This window comes from Nerophis lumbriciformis, linkage group LG10 (assembly GCF_033978685.3).
Source record: "Nerophis lumbriciformis linkage group LG10, RoL_Nlum_v2.1, whole genome shotgun sequence".
In the NCBI taxonomy this organism is placed as follows: domain Eukaryota; kingdom Metazoa; phylum Chordata; class Actinopteri; order Syngnathiformes; family Syngnathidae; genus Nerophis; species Nerophis lumbriciformis.
Window position 1 is genome coordinate 43,971,371 of NC_084557.2, and position 17,809 is coordinate 43,989,179.

Consider the following 17,809-nt stretch of genomic DNA (forward strand, 5'->3'; position numbering starts at 1 on the left):
GCATTATGAAGCCTAAAATACCACAACGGAGACCCCCGGACTGTTGAACAACTTAAGCTGTACATCAAGCAAGAATGGGAAATAATTCCACCTGAGAAGCTTAAAAGATGTGTCTCCTCAGTTCCCAAACGTTTACTGAGTGTTGTTAAAAGGAAAGGCCATGTAACACAGTGGTGAACTACATTGGCACATGTTGCAGCCATGAAATTCTAAGTTAATTATTATTTGCAAAAAAAAAATAAAGTTTATGAGTTTAAACATCAAATATCTTGTCTTTGTAGTGCATTCAACTGAATATGGGTTGAAAAGGATTTGCAAATCATCGTATTCCGTTTAGATTTACATGTATCACAATTTCCCAACTCATATGGAAACGGGGTTTGTAGAAGAGCAATGTTCATATACTCAATGTTCAGTGTTTTATTGTTCATAGTTAATATTGTAAATCCCACATTCTGTATTTTTCAGCAATTTTTCAACACTGATTTTTTTTTTTTACTGAATTTTTTTTTACATATACACATACACAGAATTTGTATACACTGAATTTTAAAACATTGAATTTTTAATTATTTATTGTGCAAACAATTTTTTTTCAATGCAATTGTCAGCATAATCTAATTCAGTTTACAAAAATCTTAGTTTAAGTTTACATAAATACAGTGTGGAAAAAAAGCTTTCGTAATAAAAAAAAGACAAATTGACCTCCATAATATCCATCAATCCATTTTTAATCGATAACATTTAAAATAGTTGGTAACAAAATAATACAGAATAAAGTAAAATTATTTTTAATGTATGGTATTTATTAGAGATGTCCAATAATAAATGCTTTAAAATGTAATATCGGAAATTATCTGTATTGTTGGTTTTTTTTTATCGGAAGCGTTTTTTATTTTATTTTATTTTTTTATTAAATCGACATAAAAAACACAAGATACACTTACAATTAGTGCACCAACCCAAAAAAAAAAAACACGTGTTGCAGCCATGAAATTCTAAGTTAATTAGGGCCCGCATGGCCCATTGTATAAGGACTCCCAAAGGGAGTCCTTATACAATGGGCCATAAAGACCTATTGAATTTCTAAGGTTTTATTATTATTATTATACCGGCCGCCTCTTTGAGCTGCAATTTGACCCACTTAACATGCTTCAAAACTCACCATATTTGACGCACACGTCAGGACCTGCAAAAATTGCCTTTTGATAAAAAGACCGAACAGCAAAACTCAAAATTGCGCTCTAGCGCTCCCTAGGAAAAAAAAAAACTAGACTGCCTGTAACTCCCACTAGGAAGGTCGGAGAGACATGAAACAAAAACCTTTATGTAGGTGTGACTTACACCTACCTTTCATAATTGTACATTCTTGGGCAAAAATCAACAGGAAGTTGGCAATTCCCCCTTCAAGACAAAAAAGTACTAAAAACAGTAACTTTTGCCTCTTTGAGCTGTATTTTGACCCCCTTAACATGCTTCAAAACTCACTAAACTGAACACACACATCAGAACTGGCTAAAATTGTGATCTAATGAAAAAACCTAACCCCAAATCTAAAAATTGCGCTCTACCGCAATTTTTGAATAAAACGCAGAAAAAACTAATCCTCGGAAGAAAAAAATGACATAACTGCCTGTAACTCCCACTGGGAAGGTGGGAGTTACCTCTATGTAGGTCTCCCTTAGACCTACATTTCATAAATTGACAACCCCCAGCTAAAATCAACAGGAAGTTTGCTATTCCCCCTTCAAAACAATTTTTTTGTAAAAACCGGTCCCCTTCCTTCAAAAACGATCTCCTCTGAGCGCGTTTGTCGTTTCGCCTTCAAACTAACACAAGAGAGAGATTGAACCCTTGTGATTACAATGACAGAAGCACTTTTTTTGTAACTGCTCCGGTTTTGATTTTATGACCCTTCAAAGACCCGCTGCGCTGATGCTGCTGCGCTGCTGTTTTTTTAAGATGGCTGCTTAAAAGCAGGAAGCACCAACGTGCCCACACAATGCAGACAAGGTAGGTACACTAGACAAAAGTCTTGGGACACTTCAGACTAAAAGTAGACAAAAGTATTGGGACACTTATGACTATCACTGGACAAAAGTATTGGGACATTTAGGACTAGCACCTGCCAAATATGCGGGCCCGACCAATGCTGCTTACAGCTTTAATTATTATTTGAGTTTGAACATCAAATATGTTGTCTTTGTAGTGCATTCAACTGAATATGGGTTGAAAATTATTTGCAAATCATTGCATTCCGTTTATATTTACATCTAACACAATTTCCCAACTCATATGGAAACGGGGTTTTGTAAATGCTCTTTTAATTTCATGCCCGTCTTTTCATGATCACATCACTGTGCTTGGAGGGTTTCCTCTGCAGCCCACACTACACATCCTATTTCCTCTACCCAGAAATTACAGTCCCAGTAATTACACAACTCTAATTAAGCCAGGGGTGGCAGGCAAAAGGAGAAAAAAAAAAAAAAAAGGCGCACTCCCATGACATTTCTTCGACAAGAAAAATGATATTCCATATTTAGCACGTGGCAGAATAATGGATTTAGTGATTTGGCCTTTTCCTGATGAATATTACACTTCATTTAGCGAGACCCGCTTTAATGCACGATGCAAAATAATCCCACGACGATAACGTGGATGTGGCTAAGTAGCGCGCAATTACATTACAGCTATATCATGATGAGATTGGCGTTAGAATGACGCCATTCGAACAGGCAAGCGCATCCATCAACAATGTGCATGTGCCCCCGTTGTTGATATGCACATAATTATGTATGGATTTAGGATGACATTGTTATGGATGGAAAGCAACCGTCGTGACATTTTACACAAACAAGCGTTTAAATGCAAATGATAGATGATGATGAGTAGAATTAGAAGTACATGGAAAAAAAAGAAAAAAAAAAAGGTTAAAAACTCATAAAATCAGCTTCAAAATTACAAGAAATGATGGAGGGAAAAGGGGTTTTAATGCATGTAGCTTTGCCAAGGATATAATACAAATCTGCAAACTTCATCTTTTTTTTTTTCCACTCCCTCCTTCATTTATTTCCCACCAGCATCATCCAATATTTTGCGCTTATGCTCATAACCAGTGAAGAATGATTCTTGTTTTGTTTTTTTTCCCCTTATGACGTGCCCCGGGGAAATATTGTCGCCTTGGTTACAAAAGTTTAAAATTAGCTGGAAGTAGCAAACTTACGGTACATAATGTGTTTTTGCTTCCTGCACCTGTCAAAGCCAGGCTCACCTGGGATCGCTCGCTCGTACACAAATTCAACACAAACGGTGTTTTTGTGAGATTTGATAAAAAGGCTTTCACTGCTAATTTCAAGCCAAAGGCACTTACTTCCTTGTCAGTTTCCAAACACACTAATATTACAAACCCCGTTTCCATATGAGTTGGGAAATTGTGTTAGATGTAAATATAAACGGAATCCAATGATTTGCAAATCCTTTTCAACCCATATTCAGTTGAATATGCTACAAAGACAACATATTTGATGTTCAAACTGATAAACAATGCAAATAATCACTGACTTTAGAATTTGATGCCAGCAACACGTGACAAAGAAGTTGGGAAAGGTGGCAATAAATACTGATAAAGTTGAGGAATGCTCATCAAACACTTATTTGGAACATCCCACAGGTGTGCAGGCTAATTGGGAACAGGTGGGTGCCATGATTGGGTATAAAAACAGCTTCCCAAAAAAATGCTCGGTCTTTCACAAGAAAGGATGGGGCGAGGTACACCCCTTTGTCCACAACTGCGTGAGCAAATAGTCAAACAGTTTAAGAACAACGTTTCTCAAAGTGCAATTGCAAGAAATTTAGGGATTTCAACATCTACGGTAAATAATATCATCAAAAGGTTCAGAGAATCTGGAGAAATAACTTCACGTAAGCGGCATGGCCGGAAACCAACATTGAATGACCGTGACCTTCCATCCATCAGACGGCACTGTATCAAAAACCGACATCAATCTCTAAAGGATATCACCACATGGGCTTAGGAACACTTCAGAAAACCACTGTCACTAAATACAGTTGGTCGCTACATCTGTAAGTGCAAGTTAAAGCTCTACTATACAAAGCAAAATCCATTTATCAACAACATCCAGAAACGCCGCCGGCTTCTCTGGGCCCGAGATCATCTAAGATGGACTCATGCAAAGTGGAAAAGTGTTCTGTGGTCTGACGAGTCCACATTTCAAATTGTTTTTGGAAATATTCGACATCGTGTCATCCGGACCAAAGGGGAAGCGAACCATCCAGACTGTTTTCGACGCAAAGTTCAAAAGCCAGCATCTGTGATGGTATGGGGGTGCATTAGTGCCCAAGGCATGGGTAACTTACACATCTGTGAAGGCACCATTAATGCTGAAAGGTACATACAGGTTTTGGAACAACATATGCTGCCATCTAAGCGCCGTCTTTTTCATGGACGCCCCTGCTTATTTCAGCAAGACAATGCCAAGCCACATTCAGCACGTGTTACAACAGCGTGGCTTTGTAAAAAAAGAGTGCGGGTACTTTCCTGGTCCGCCTGCAGTCCAGACCTGTCTCCCATCGGAAATGTGTGGCGCAAATTGAAGCGTAAAATACGACAGCGGAGACCCCGGACTGTTGAACGACTGAAGCTCTACATAAAACAAGAATGGGAAATAATTCCACTTTCAAAGGTTCATCAATTAGTTTCCTCAGTTCCCAAACGTTTATTGAGTGTTGTTAAAAGGAAAAGGTGATGTAACACAGTGGTGAACATGCCCTTTCCCAACTACTTTGGCACGTGTTGCAGCCATGAAATTCTAAGTTAATTATTATTTGCAAAAAAAAAAAAGTTTGTGAGTTTAAACATCAAATATCTTGTCTTTGTAGTGCATTCAATTGCATATCAAATCATTGTATTTTGTATATTTATATTTACATCTAACACAATTTCCCAACTCATATGGAAACGGGGTTTGTATATAACATAATTATGAGTTAAAAGTCAAAATGATGAGATAAAATTTCATAAATTTGAGACAAGAAAGTCGAAATTGTGAGGTGAAAAGTAATAATGATGAGATAAAAAGTCATAATGATGCGATAAAAAGTCATAATTATAAGATAACAAGTCCAAATTATGAGATACAAAGTCATATTTATGACATAAACAGTCAAAATTATATATAGGAGGTAAGAAAGTTAAAATGATGAGATAAAAAGTCATAATTATGATATAAAAAGTCAGAATTATGAGATAGAAAGTCAGAATTATTAGAAACAATTTCATAAATTTAGACAAGAAAGTCAAAATTATGAGGTGAAAAGTAATAATGATGAGATAAAAAGTCATAATTATAACATAAAAGGTCATAATTATGAGATAAAAAGTTGAAATTATGACATAAAAATTGTTTTTGTGTCATAATTTCAACTTTTTTTCAAAAAGTCATACTTTTGAGATAAACTGTTGAAATTATAATATAAAAAGTCATAATTATGACATACAAAGTCAAAATGATGCGATAAAAAGTCATAATTATAAGATAAAAAGGCAAAATTATGAGATAAAAAGTCATATTTATGACATAAACAGTCAAAAGTATATATCTGTATATGAGATAAACTGTTGTTATTATGAGATAAAAAGTAATGTTCATGAGATAAACAGTCAAATTTATATATATGAGATAAAGTCCAAATTATGAGATGAAAAAGTTGAAATTTTGACACAAAAACTTATATTTTTTAGATAAACTGTTGAAATTATAATATAAAAAGTCAAAATTATGAGATACAAAGTCAAAATGATGAGATAAAAAGTCATAATTATGATATTAAAGTCAAAATGATGCGATAAAAAGTCATAATTATGATATAAAAAGTCAGAATTATGAGATAGAAAGTCAGAATTATTAGAAACAATTTCATACATTTAGATAATAAAGACAAAATTATGAGGTGAAAAGTAATAATGATGAGATAAAAAGTCATAATTATAACATAAAAAGTCATAATTATGAGATAAAAAGTTGAAATTATGACATAAAAATTGTTTTTGTGTCATAATTTCAACTTTTTATCAAAAAGTCATATTTATGAGATAAACTGTTGAAATTATAATATAAAAAGTCATAATTATGACATACAAAGTCAAAATGATGAGATAAAAAGTCATAATTATGATATAAAAAGTCATAATGATGCGATAAAAAGTCATAATTATAAGATAAAAAGGCAAATGTATGAGATAAAAAGTCATATTTATGACATAAACAGTCAAAAGTATATATCTGTATATGAGAAAAACTGTTGTTATTATGAGATAAAAAGTAATGTTCTTGAGATAAACAGTCAAATTTATATATATGAGATAAAGTCCAAATTATGAGATGAAAAAGTTGAAATTTTGACACAAAAAGTCATATTTTTTAGATAAACTGTTGAAATTATAATATAAAAAGTCATAATTATGAGATACAAAGTCAAAATGATGAGATAAAAATTCATAATTATGATATAAAAGTCATAATGATGCGATAAAAAGTCATAATTATAAGATAAAAAGGCAAAATGATGAGATAAAAAGTCATATTTATGACATAAACAGTCAACATTATATGAGATAAACTGTTGATATTATGAGATAAAAAGTAATGTTCGTGAGTTAAACAGTCAAATTTATATATATATGAGATAAGAAAGTCCAAATTATGAGATGAAAAAGTTGAAATCATGACACAAAAAGTCATATTTTTGAGATACACTGTTGAAATTATAATATAGAGAGTCATAATTATTATATAAAAAGTCATAATGATGCGATTAAAAGTCATAATTATAAGATGAAAAAGCAAAAATTTGAGATAAAAAGTCATATTTATGACATAAACAGTCAAAATTATATATATAAGATAAGAAAGTCAAAATGATGAGATAAAAAGTCATAATTATGATATAAAAAGTCATAATGATGCGATAAAAAGTCATAATTATAAGATAAAAAGGCAAAATTATGAGATAAAAAGTTATATTTATGACATAAATAGTCAACATTGTATACCTTTATATGAGATAAACTGTTGATAATTTGAGATAAAAAGTAATGTTCATGAGATAAACAGTCAAATTTATATATATGAGATAAAGTCCAAATTATGAGATGAAAAAGTTGAAATTTTGACACAAAAAGTAATATTTTTTAGATAAACTGTTGAAATTATGATATGAAAAGTCATAATTATGAGATACAAAGTCAAAATGATGAGATACAAAGTCATAATTATGATATAAAAATCATAATGATGCGATAAAAAAATGATAATTATAAGATAAAAAGGCAAAATGATTAGATAAAAAGTCATATTTATGACATAAACAGTCAACATTATATGAGATAAACTGTTGATATTATGAGATAAAAAGTAATGTTCATGAGATAAACAATCAAATTTATATATATGAGATAAGAAAGTCCAAATTATGAGATGAAAAAGTTGAAATCATGTCACAAAAAGTCATATTTTTGAGATAAACTGTTGAAATTATAATATAGAAAGTGTCGGGGGCATGAAAAGACAAGACAGCGAGGGAGGGAGGGAGAGAGACTTTATAGGATAGAGGGTTTTCCATTTCGGGGGAGGGGGGAACCATCTTAGCTGCGCGATTGAATGTTCTATGCTGGACTGGTCTCAGTATATTTACAAAGCTTTGCAAATATATTACAAAATACCTATTCTGTCTCTGGTGGTTCTTCTACTCAGCTTTAAGTGTCGTAAAGAGCTTGGGAGCGACCAGCGACTTGAATTCCCTGGGAGGAACAACTGGTCAAAACGCAACAAAAGTCATAACTATGATATAAAAAGTCATAATGATGCGATAAAAAGTCATAATTATAAGATAAAAAGGCGAAATTATGAGATAAAAAGTCTTATTTATGACATAAACAGTCAACATTATATATATATGAGATAAGAAAATCATAATTATGAGATAACATTTCATAAATTCGAGACAAGAAAGTTGAAATTATGAGGTGAAAAGTAATAATGATGAGATAAAGAGTCATAATTAGGAGATAAAAGGTTGACATTATGACACAAAAACTGCTCATTTCAAGCCAAAGGCACTAACTTGTCAGTTTTCAAACACATAGTGAATGTAACAATGCAACAAGATGGATTTTGGGTGCACATTCTGAGTAAATGTCTCGCATTTTCATGAGATTTAGCGAGGCGTTTGCCTGAGGTGATTACTTAGGAACGACCTTTCGCTTTTACCAGCACGGCTTTGTCATTCTGCTGTCAAGCAGTTTAAAAAAGCCATTTTATTAGCAGTTAACTCAAGTCCTTGACTATTAGTTGTAAAGTCTGCTCCAGACTGTGTCTCTGCTCCCAAAAAGAGAAAGGTGTGTTTGCACTTACTTGTCAAGGTGAAACACAGTTTGCAACAAGATGGATTTAAGAGGCACATTCTGCATAAATTGTCTAAATTGTGTGTCTTCCTGTGCCTGATCGTATGATCTGTATCAGGTTGTGACAGCACCATTCATTCTCCTCTCTCAGGCAGGAGGAGAATTAAGAGGATGAGCCAGCGTCCAGCACAAAACAGAGCTGGTGAGCATTTATAGAAATGTAAATAAGTAGTATATAGCTCAAATTTGTATGGAAGCCACTAAAAAAATATCCCAATGGTTGTATACCTAATAATTATGAGATAAAAAAGTACTCATTATAGGATACAAAGTCAAAATTATGAGATAAAAAGTCATGTTTATGATATATACAGTTGAAAAAAAAAAAAAAAAAAAAAAAAAATATATATATATATATATATATATATATTTTTTTTTTATATATATATATATGAGATAAGAAAGTAAAAATTATGTGACAAAAAGTTGAAATGATGACACAAAAAGTCATATTTATGAGATAAACTGTTGGAATTATAAGATAAAATGTCATAATTATGAGTTAAAAAAGGCATATATATATATATATATATAAATGTATGTATATATATATATATATATATATATATATATATATATATATATATATATATATATATATGATAAATAGTCGAGCTTATAAAATAAAAAGTCAAAATGAGATAAAAAGTCAAAATTATAAGATGAAAAGTCATAATTAAGATATACAAAGTCAAAATTGTGAGATAGAAAGTCATAATTATGAGATAAAATGTCATAAATTTGAGACAAGAAAGTTGAAATTGTAAGGTGAAAAGTCATAATATGACTATATGACTATATTATAAGATAAAAAGGCAAAATTATGAGATTAAAAAGTCATGTTTATGAGATAAACAGTCAAAATTATATATATATATATATATATATATATATGAGATAAGAATGTCAAAATGATGGGAACTTTGCCACTTCAATCATAAACTTTACACCTAAGAAACTTTAGCTTCAGACTTCTTCTGTTTGTTTGAGGTTATCATTACTGCCACAAGTGGTGGAAAACTGTATTAAAACTGGGTATAGACCACCGCTGGGAAACGGATATATTTTGGTGGCATTCTAGGGGGTGTTCACGGCCCAACAATGGACCCTGGCCCTATAGTTAAGAAACTTTGCTCGAAAACATGCATCCATGCATTCAGGTTCTAGTCACATTAACCATGAACATAATAATTATGCAATCTAAGCTCTTTTACCCTTACCACTATACGGTCAGTGATCAGGTAAATGCATCGGTCCGTGCAGTTTTATCCATCGTGTTTTCACTCCAAAATACGTTGGATAAAACTGTTCCCAAGTTTTGGGCAAATAAGTAAAATGTTTAATAGTGTTCCTGGATGACATTCTGACCATCAATTTGTATTTGTGTCCCAATTTTTTTGGTCTCTTTTGAAGAAAATTTTAACCATGCAAGCAATAAATCAATTAAAAAGCAAATGCCAACATGTGAAATAAAAACAATAATTTTTACAGCCCTACTAAAAGGTTTAAAAAATTAAACACTACACCGGTGAAGACAATCCAGCTCTTATTTTTATTTTTTTTTAAATGCACTTGGAATCTTGAAAAAGTCATATTTATGAGATAAAAAGTACTCATTATGAGACAAAAAGACACAATTATGAGATAAAATGTCATAATTATGAGGTAAAAAGTTGCAATTATGGCACAAAAAGTCATATTTATGGGATAGTGTTGAAATTATGAAATAAAAAGTCATAATTATGAGATGAACTGAAATTATGAGATAAAAAGTCAGAGTTAAGAGATGAAAAAATCGAAATAACGAGATAATATTTCATCAATTTGAGATAAGAAAGTCGGAATTATGAGAATCTGTTGAATTTATGAGATAAGAAGTCATAATTATGAGGTAAACAAAATCCAAATAATGAGATATAAGCTCATAAATTTGAGATAAAACAGTCGAAATATTGAGGTAAAAAGTTAAAATTATGAGATAAAAAGTCATAGTTATGAGATGAATTGAAATTATGACACAAAAAGTCATATTTATGAGATGAAATGTTGAAATTGTGAGATAAAAAGTCATAATTATGAGATAAAAAAAAGTCATATTTATGAGATAAACTGTTGAAATTATGACACAAAAAGTCATATTTATGAGCTAATCTGTTGAAATTATGAGATAAAAAAAAGTTATAATTATGAGATAAACTGTTGAAAATTATGAGTTAAACTCATAATTAGAATATAAACTAAAAACAAATAAAAAAAATCAAAATTATGACATTACATTTCTTAAATTTGAGATAAGACAGTTGAAATTTTGAGATAAAAAGTCAAAATTATGATATAAAATTTCAAAATGATTAGATAAAAAATCGAATACATTTTAAATCAGAAAGTCAAAATTATGAGATAAACTGTTGAATTTATGAGTAACAAAGTCATAATTATGAGATAAAAAAATCGAAATAATGAGATAAAAGTTCATAAATTTGAGATAAGACAGTCGAAATATTGAGGTAGAAAGTCAAAATCATGAGATAAAAAGTCTTAAGTATGAGATAAAAAGCTGAAATTATGACACAAAAAGTCATAATTCTGAGATAAACTGTTGAAATTATGAGATAAAAAGTCATAATTATGAGATTTAAAAAATCATATTTATGAGATAAACTGTTGAAATTATGACACAAAATGTCATATTTATGAGATAAACTGTTGAAATAATGAGATAAAAAAGTTATAATTATGAGATAAACTGTTGAAATGATGAGTTAAAACTCATAATTAGGAGATAAACTGTTAGATTTATAAGATAAAAACTCATAATTAGGAGTTAAAAAACAAATCAAAATTATGACACACCATTTCATAAATCGAAATAATGAGATAACATTTAATACATTTGAGATAAGAAAGTCAAAATTATGAGATACACTGTTGAATTTATTAGATAAAAAGTCATAATTTTGAGATAAACAAATCAAAATAATGAGATAAAAGTTCATGAATTTGAGATAAGAAAGTCAAAATATTGAGGTAAAAAGTCACAATTATGAGATAAAAAGTCATAATTATGAGATAAAAAGCTGAAATTATGACATAAAAAGTCATAATTATGAGATAAACTGTTGAAATTATGAGATAAAAAGTCATAACTATGAGATTTAAAAAAGTCATATTTTTTAGATAAACTGTTGAAATTATGAGATAAAAAGTCATATTTATGAGATAAACAGTTGACATGAGATACAAAGTCATGTTCATGAGATAAACAGTCAAATTTATATATATATGAGATAAGAAAGTCCTAATTATGAGATGAAAAAGTTTAAATTATGACACAAGTCATATTTATGAGATAAACTGTTGAAATTATGAGATAAAAAAGTTATAATTATGAGATAAACTGTTGAAAATTATGAGTTAAAACTCATAATTAGGAGAAAAACTGTTGAAATTATGAGATAAAAAATCATAATTAGGAGACTAAAAAAATCGAAATTATGACATTAAATTTCATAAATTTGAGATAAGACAGTCGACATTTCGAGATAAAAAGTCAAAATTATAATATAAAATTTCAAAATGATTAGATAAAAAATCAAATAAATTTTGAATAAGAAAGTCAAAATTATGAGATAAACTGTTGAATTTATGAGATACAAAGTCATTATTATGAGATAAAAAAATCGAAATAATGAGATAAAAGTTCATAAATTTGAGATAAGACAGTCGAAATATTGAGGTAAAAAGTAAAGATTATGAGATAAAAAGTCATAGTTATGAGATAAAAAGTTGAACTTATGACACAAAAAGTCATATTTATGAGATGAACTGTTGAAATTATGAGTTAAAACTCATAATTAGGAGATAAACTGTTAAATTTATAAGATAAAAACTCATAATTAGGAGTTAAAAAACAAATCAAAATTATGACACAACATTTCATAAATCGAAATAATGAAATAACATTTAATACATTTGAGATAAGAAAGTCAAAATTATGAGATAAACTGTTGAATTTATGAGATAAAAAGTCATCATTTTGAGATAAACAAATCAAAATAATGTGATAAAAGTTCATGAATTTGAGATAAGATAAGATAAGATAATATTGAGGTAAAAAGTCACAATTATGAGATAAAAAGTCATAATTATGAGATAAAAAGCTGAAATTATGACATAAAAGGCTGGAATTATGACATAAAAAGTCATAATTATGAGATAAACTGTTGAAATTATGAGATAAAAAGTCATATTTATGAGATAAACAGTTGACATTATGAGATACAAAGTCATGTTCATGAGATAAACAGTCAAATTTATATATATGAAATAAGAAAGTCCTAATTATGAGATGAAAAAGTTTAAATTATGACACAAAAAGTCATATTTATGAGATAAACTGTTGAAATTATGAGATAAAAAAGTTATATTAATTATGAGATAAACTGTGGAAAATTATGAGTTAAAACTCATAATTAGGAGAACAACTGTTGAAATTATGAGATAAAACTCATAATTAGGAGATTCAAAAAATCGAAATTATGACATTAAATTTCATAAATTTGAGACAAGACAGTCGAAAATTCGAGATAAAAAGTCAAAATTATGAGATAAAATTTCAAAATTATTAGATAAAAAATCAAATACATTTGAGATAAGTAAGTCAAAATTATGAGATAATCTGTTGAATTTATGAGATAAAAAGTCACAATTATGAGATAAAAAATCGAAATAATTATATAAAAGTTCATAAATTTGAGATAAGACAGTCAAAATATTGAGATAAAAAGTCAAAATTATGAGATAAAAAGTCATAATTATGAGATAAAAAGTAGAAATTATGACACAAAAAGTCATTTATGAGATAAACTGTTGAAATTATGAGATCAAAACGTTATAATTATGAGATAAACTGTTGAAATTATGAGATAAAAACTCAAAATTAGGAGTAAAAAAAAAAAATCAAAATTGTGACATAACATTTCATAAATTTGAGATAAGACAGTTGAAATTTTGAGGTAAAAACTCAAAATTATGAGATTAAAAAAACAATTATGAGATAAAAAGTACTCATTATAAGATAACAGGTCAAAATGATGAGATAAAAAGTCATGTTTATGAGATAAACAGAATAATTATGCAATTTAAGCTCTTTTACCTTCACCACAGTCAGTACAGTTTTATCCAAACTAGTTTCACTCCAAAACACGTTGGCTAAAACTAAAGAGTTGTTGCATCTTTAATTGCTAAATACACTTTGAAATTGGAAGTATCTCATTTAGATTCCAGTCGTCTTCATTCATGTTCCAAAATGCACTTGGACTCAGGAAGCGTTTCCTTCCTCTCTGTTTGTGAGCGTCTGGCGTCAGATTGAGAACAATAGCATCCATCAGGCTTGTCTCTGTGAGGAGAGAGGAGGAAAAAGTGCAGCCTTGTCAGGAAAAAAAATCTGCATTTCACAGTAACAATGGCGTCCAATTTATCTCGCGCGCTTCCTTCGCGAGAGCGCTTGCATCTTTTTTTTTTTTACCCTAAATGACAATGAAAAGAATCAATCACGTCTTATTGTTTGAGAAGTGTCTGCGAGGTACGTGTCCCAGGCACAAGTCACGTGTCAGAATGGACAAACAGCAGCAAAGCGGGGGAGGCGAAATAAACCCAACAATAAGCGACCTTTGCCGGGCCATCAATCAGTGCAGTTAAATAGTAGTTCACATAAATACAGTCCTGGTCTTACATGGTTTATGAATTTATTATGGGTCTACTGAAAATGTGTCAAATGTGTGTAGTGTCAGGTTCAAACACTGATGACATTTATTAAACAAGACAAGAAGCAAATAATTAAACAGAGACATACCGTATTTTTCAGATTATAAGTCGCACCGGAGATGCATAAATGCATAATAAAGAAGGAAAAACACATATATAAGTCGCACTGGAGTATAAGTCGCACCTGCCGAAAATGCATAATAAAGAAGGAAAAAAACATAAATAAGTCGCACTGGAGTATAAGTCGCACCTGCCGAAAATGCATAATAAAGAAGGAAAAAACCATGTATAAGTCGCACTGGAGTATAAGTCGCACCTGCCGAAAATGCATAATAAAGAAGGAAAAAAACATATATAAGTCGCACTGGAGTATAAGTCGCACCTGCCGAAAATGCATAATAAAGAAGGAAAAAAAACATATATAAGTCGCACTGGAGTATAAGTCGCACCTGCCGAAAATGCATAATAAAGAAGGAAAAAAACATATATAAGTCGCACTGGAGTATAAGTCGCACCTGCCGAAAACGCATAATAAAGAAGGAAAAAAACATATATAAGTCGCACTGGAGTATAAGTCGCACCTGCCGAAAATGCATAATAAAGAAGAAAAAAAACATATATAAGTCGCACTGGAGTATAAGTCGCACCTGCCGAAAATGCATAATAAAGAAGGAAAAAAACATATATAAGTCGCACTGGAGTATAAGTCGCACCTGCCGAAAATGCATAATAAAGAAGAAAAAAAACATTCAAGTCGCACTGGAGTATAAGTCGCACCTGCCGAAAATGTATAATAAAGAAGGAAAAAAACATATATAAGTCGCACTGGAGTATAAGTCGCGCCTGCCGAAAATGCATGATAAAGAAGGAAAAAAACATATATAAGGCGCACCGGAGTATAAGTCGCACCCGCCGAAAATGCATAATAAAGAAGGAAAACAACATATATAAGGCGCACCGGAGTATATGTCGCACCTGCCGAAAATCCATAATAAAGAAGAAAAAAAACATATATAAGTCGCACCGGAGTATAAGTCGCACCTGCCGAAAATGCATAATAAAAAAGAAAAAAACATATATAAGTCGCACCGGAGTATAAGTCGCACCTGCCGAAAATGCATAATAAAGAAGAAAAAAAACATATATTAGTCGCACTGGAGTATAAGTCGCACCTGCCGGAAATGCATAATAAAGAAGGAAAAAAAACATATATAAGTCGCACTGGAGTATAAGTCGCACCTGCCGAAAATGCATAATAAAGAAGAAAAAAAACATATATAAGTCGCACTGGAGTATAAGTCGCACCTGCCGAAAATGCATAATAAAGAAGAAAAAAAACATATATAAGTCGCACTGGAGTATGAGTCGCACCTGCCAAAAATGCATAATAAAGAAGGAAAAAAACATTTATAAGTCGCACTGGAGTATAAGTCGCACCTGCCGAAAATGCATAACAAAGAAGGAAAAAAAACATATATAAGTCGCACTGGAGTACAAGTCGCACCTGCCGAAAATGTATAATAAAGAAGGAAAAAAACATTTATAAGTTGCACTGGGGTATAAGTCGCACCTGCCGAAAATGCATAATAAAGAAGGAAAAAAACATATATAAGTCGCACTGGAGTATAAGTCGCACCTGCCGAAAATGCATAATAAAGAAGAAAATAAACATATATAAGTCGCACTGGAGTATAAGTCGCACCTGCCGAAAATGCATAATAAAGAAGAAAAAAAAACATATATAAGTCGCACTGGAGTATAAGTCGCACCTGCCGAAAATGCATAATAAAGAAGAAAAAAAAAACATATATAAGTCGCACTGGAGTATAAGTCGCACCTGCCAAAAACGCATAATAAAGAAGAAAAAAAAACATATATAAGTCGCACTGGAGTATAAGACGCACCTGCCAAAAATGCATAATAAAGAAGAAAAAAAACATATATAAGTCGCACTGGAGTATAAGTCGCACCTGCCGAAAATGCATAATAAAGAAGGAAAAAAACATATATAAGTCGCACTGGAGTATTAGCCGCACCTGCCGAAAATGCATAATAAAGAAGAAAAAAAACATATATAAGGTCACTGGCGTATAAGTCGCACCTGCCGAAAATGCATAATAAAGAAGGAAAAAAACATATATAAGTCGCACTGGAGTATAAGTCGCACCTGCCGAAAATGCATAATAAAGAAGGGAAAAAACATATATAAGTCGCACTGGAGTATAAGTCGCACCTGCCGAAAATGCATAATAAAGAAGAAAAAAAACATATATAAGTCGCACTGGAGTATAAGTCGCACCTGCCGAAAATGCTAAATAAAGAAGGAAAAAAACATTTATAAGTCACACTGGGGTATAAGTCGCACCTGCCAAAAATGCATAATAAAGAAGGAAAAAAACATATAAATCGCACTGGAGTATAAGTCGCACCTGCCGAAAATGCATAATAAAGAAGGAAAAAAACATATATAAGTCGCACTGGAGTATAAGGCGCACCTCCCGAAAATGCATAAAAAAGAAGGAAAAAAAACATATATAAGTCGCACTGGAGTATAAGTCGCTCCTGCCGAAAATGCATAATAAAGAAGGAAAAAACATATATAAGGCGCACTGGAGTATAAGTCGCACCTGCCGAAAATGCATGATAAAGAAGGAAAAAAACATATATAAGTCGCACTGGAGTATAAGTCGCACCTGCCGAAAATGCATAATAAAGAAGGAAAAAAACATATATAAGTCGCACTGGAGTATAAGTCGCACCTGCCGAAAATGCATAATAAAGATGGAAAAAAACATATATAAATCGCACTGGAGCTCGGCCAAACTATGAAAAAAACTGCGACTTATAGTCCGAAAAATAAGGTAATTAAATTTGGCTCAATTTGAGGAGAGACGTCTGGACACTGTACCCTTTTACAGTGTCTCAGCACGCTCTGGCGAAATATTGTACGCCACCTCTTTTTATTTGGACATTCCCTGTTTACATAACAACAGCTGTTTCTAAAGCAGTGGTTCTTAACCTGGGTTGGATCGAACCCTAGGGGTTCGGTGAGTCGGGCTCAGGGGTTCGGCGGAGGTCGAGACACACCCGACTCATCGTGTAAATAAAAACTTCTCCCAATCGGCGTATTACGGGTACGGCAACAGCTGACTGATTTGCAGGAGTGTAATTTGTTGTGAGTTTATGCACTGTGTTGGTTTTGTTCTTTGAACAAAGTGATGTTCATGCACGGTTCATTTTGTGCACCAGTAAAAAAACATGGTAAAAATGTAGTATGGGGAACATATTCAGCATTAATTAGTTGCTTATTAACATGCAAATTAGTACCATATTGGCTCTTAACTAGTCATTATTAAGTACTTATTAATGCCTTATTCGGCACGGCCTTATTATAACCCTAACCCTCTAACCCTGACCCTAACCAATTAACTCTAAATTAAGTCTTTGTTACTTAGAATATGTTCCCCTATGGTCCAAATAACTCTAAATTAAGTCTTTGTTACTTAGAATATGTTCCCTTATGGTCCAAATAACTCTAAATTAAGTCTTTGTTACTTAGAA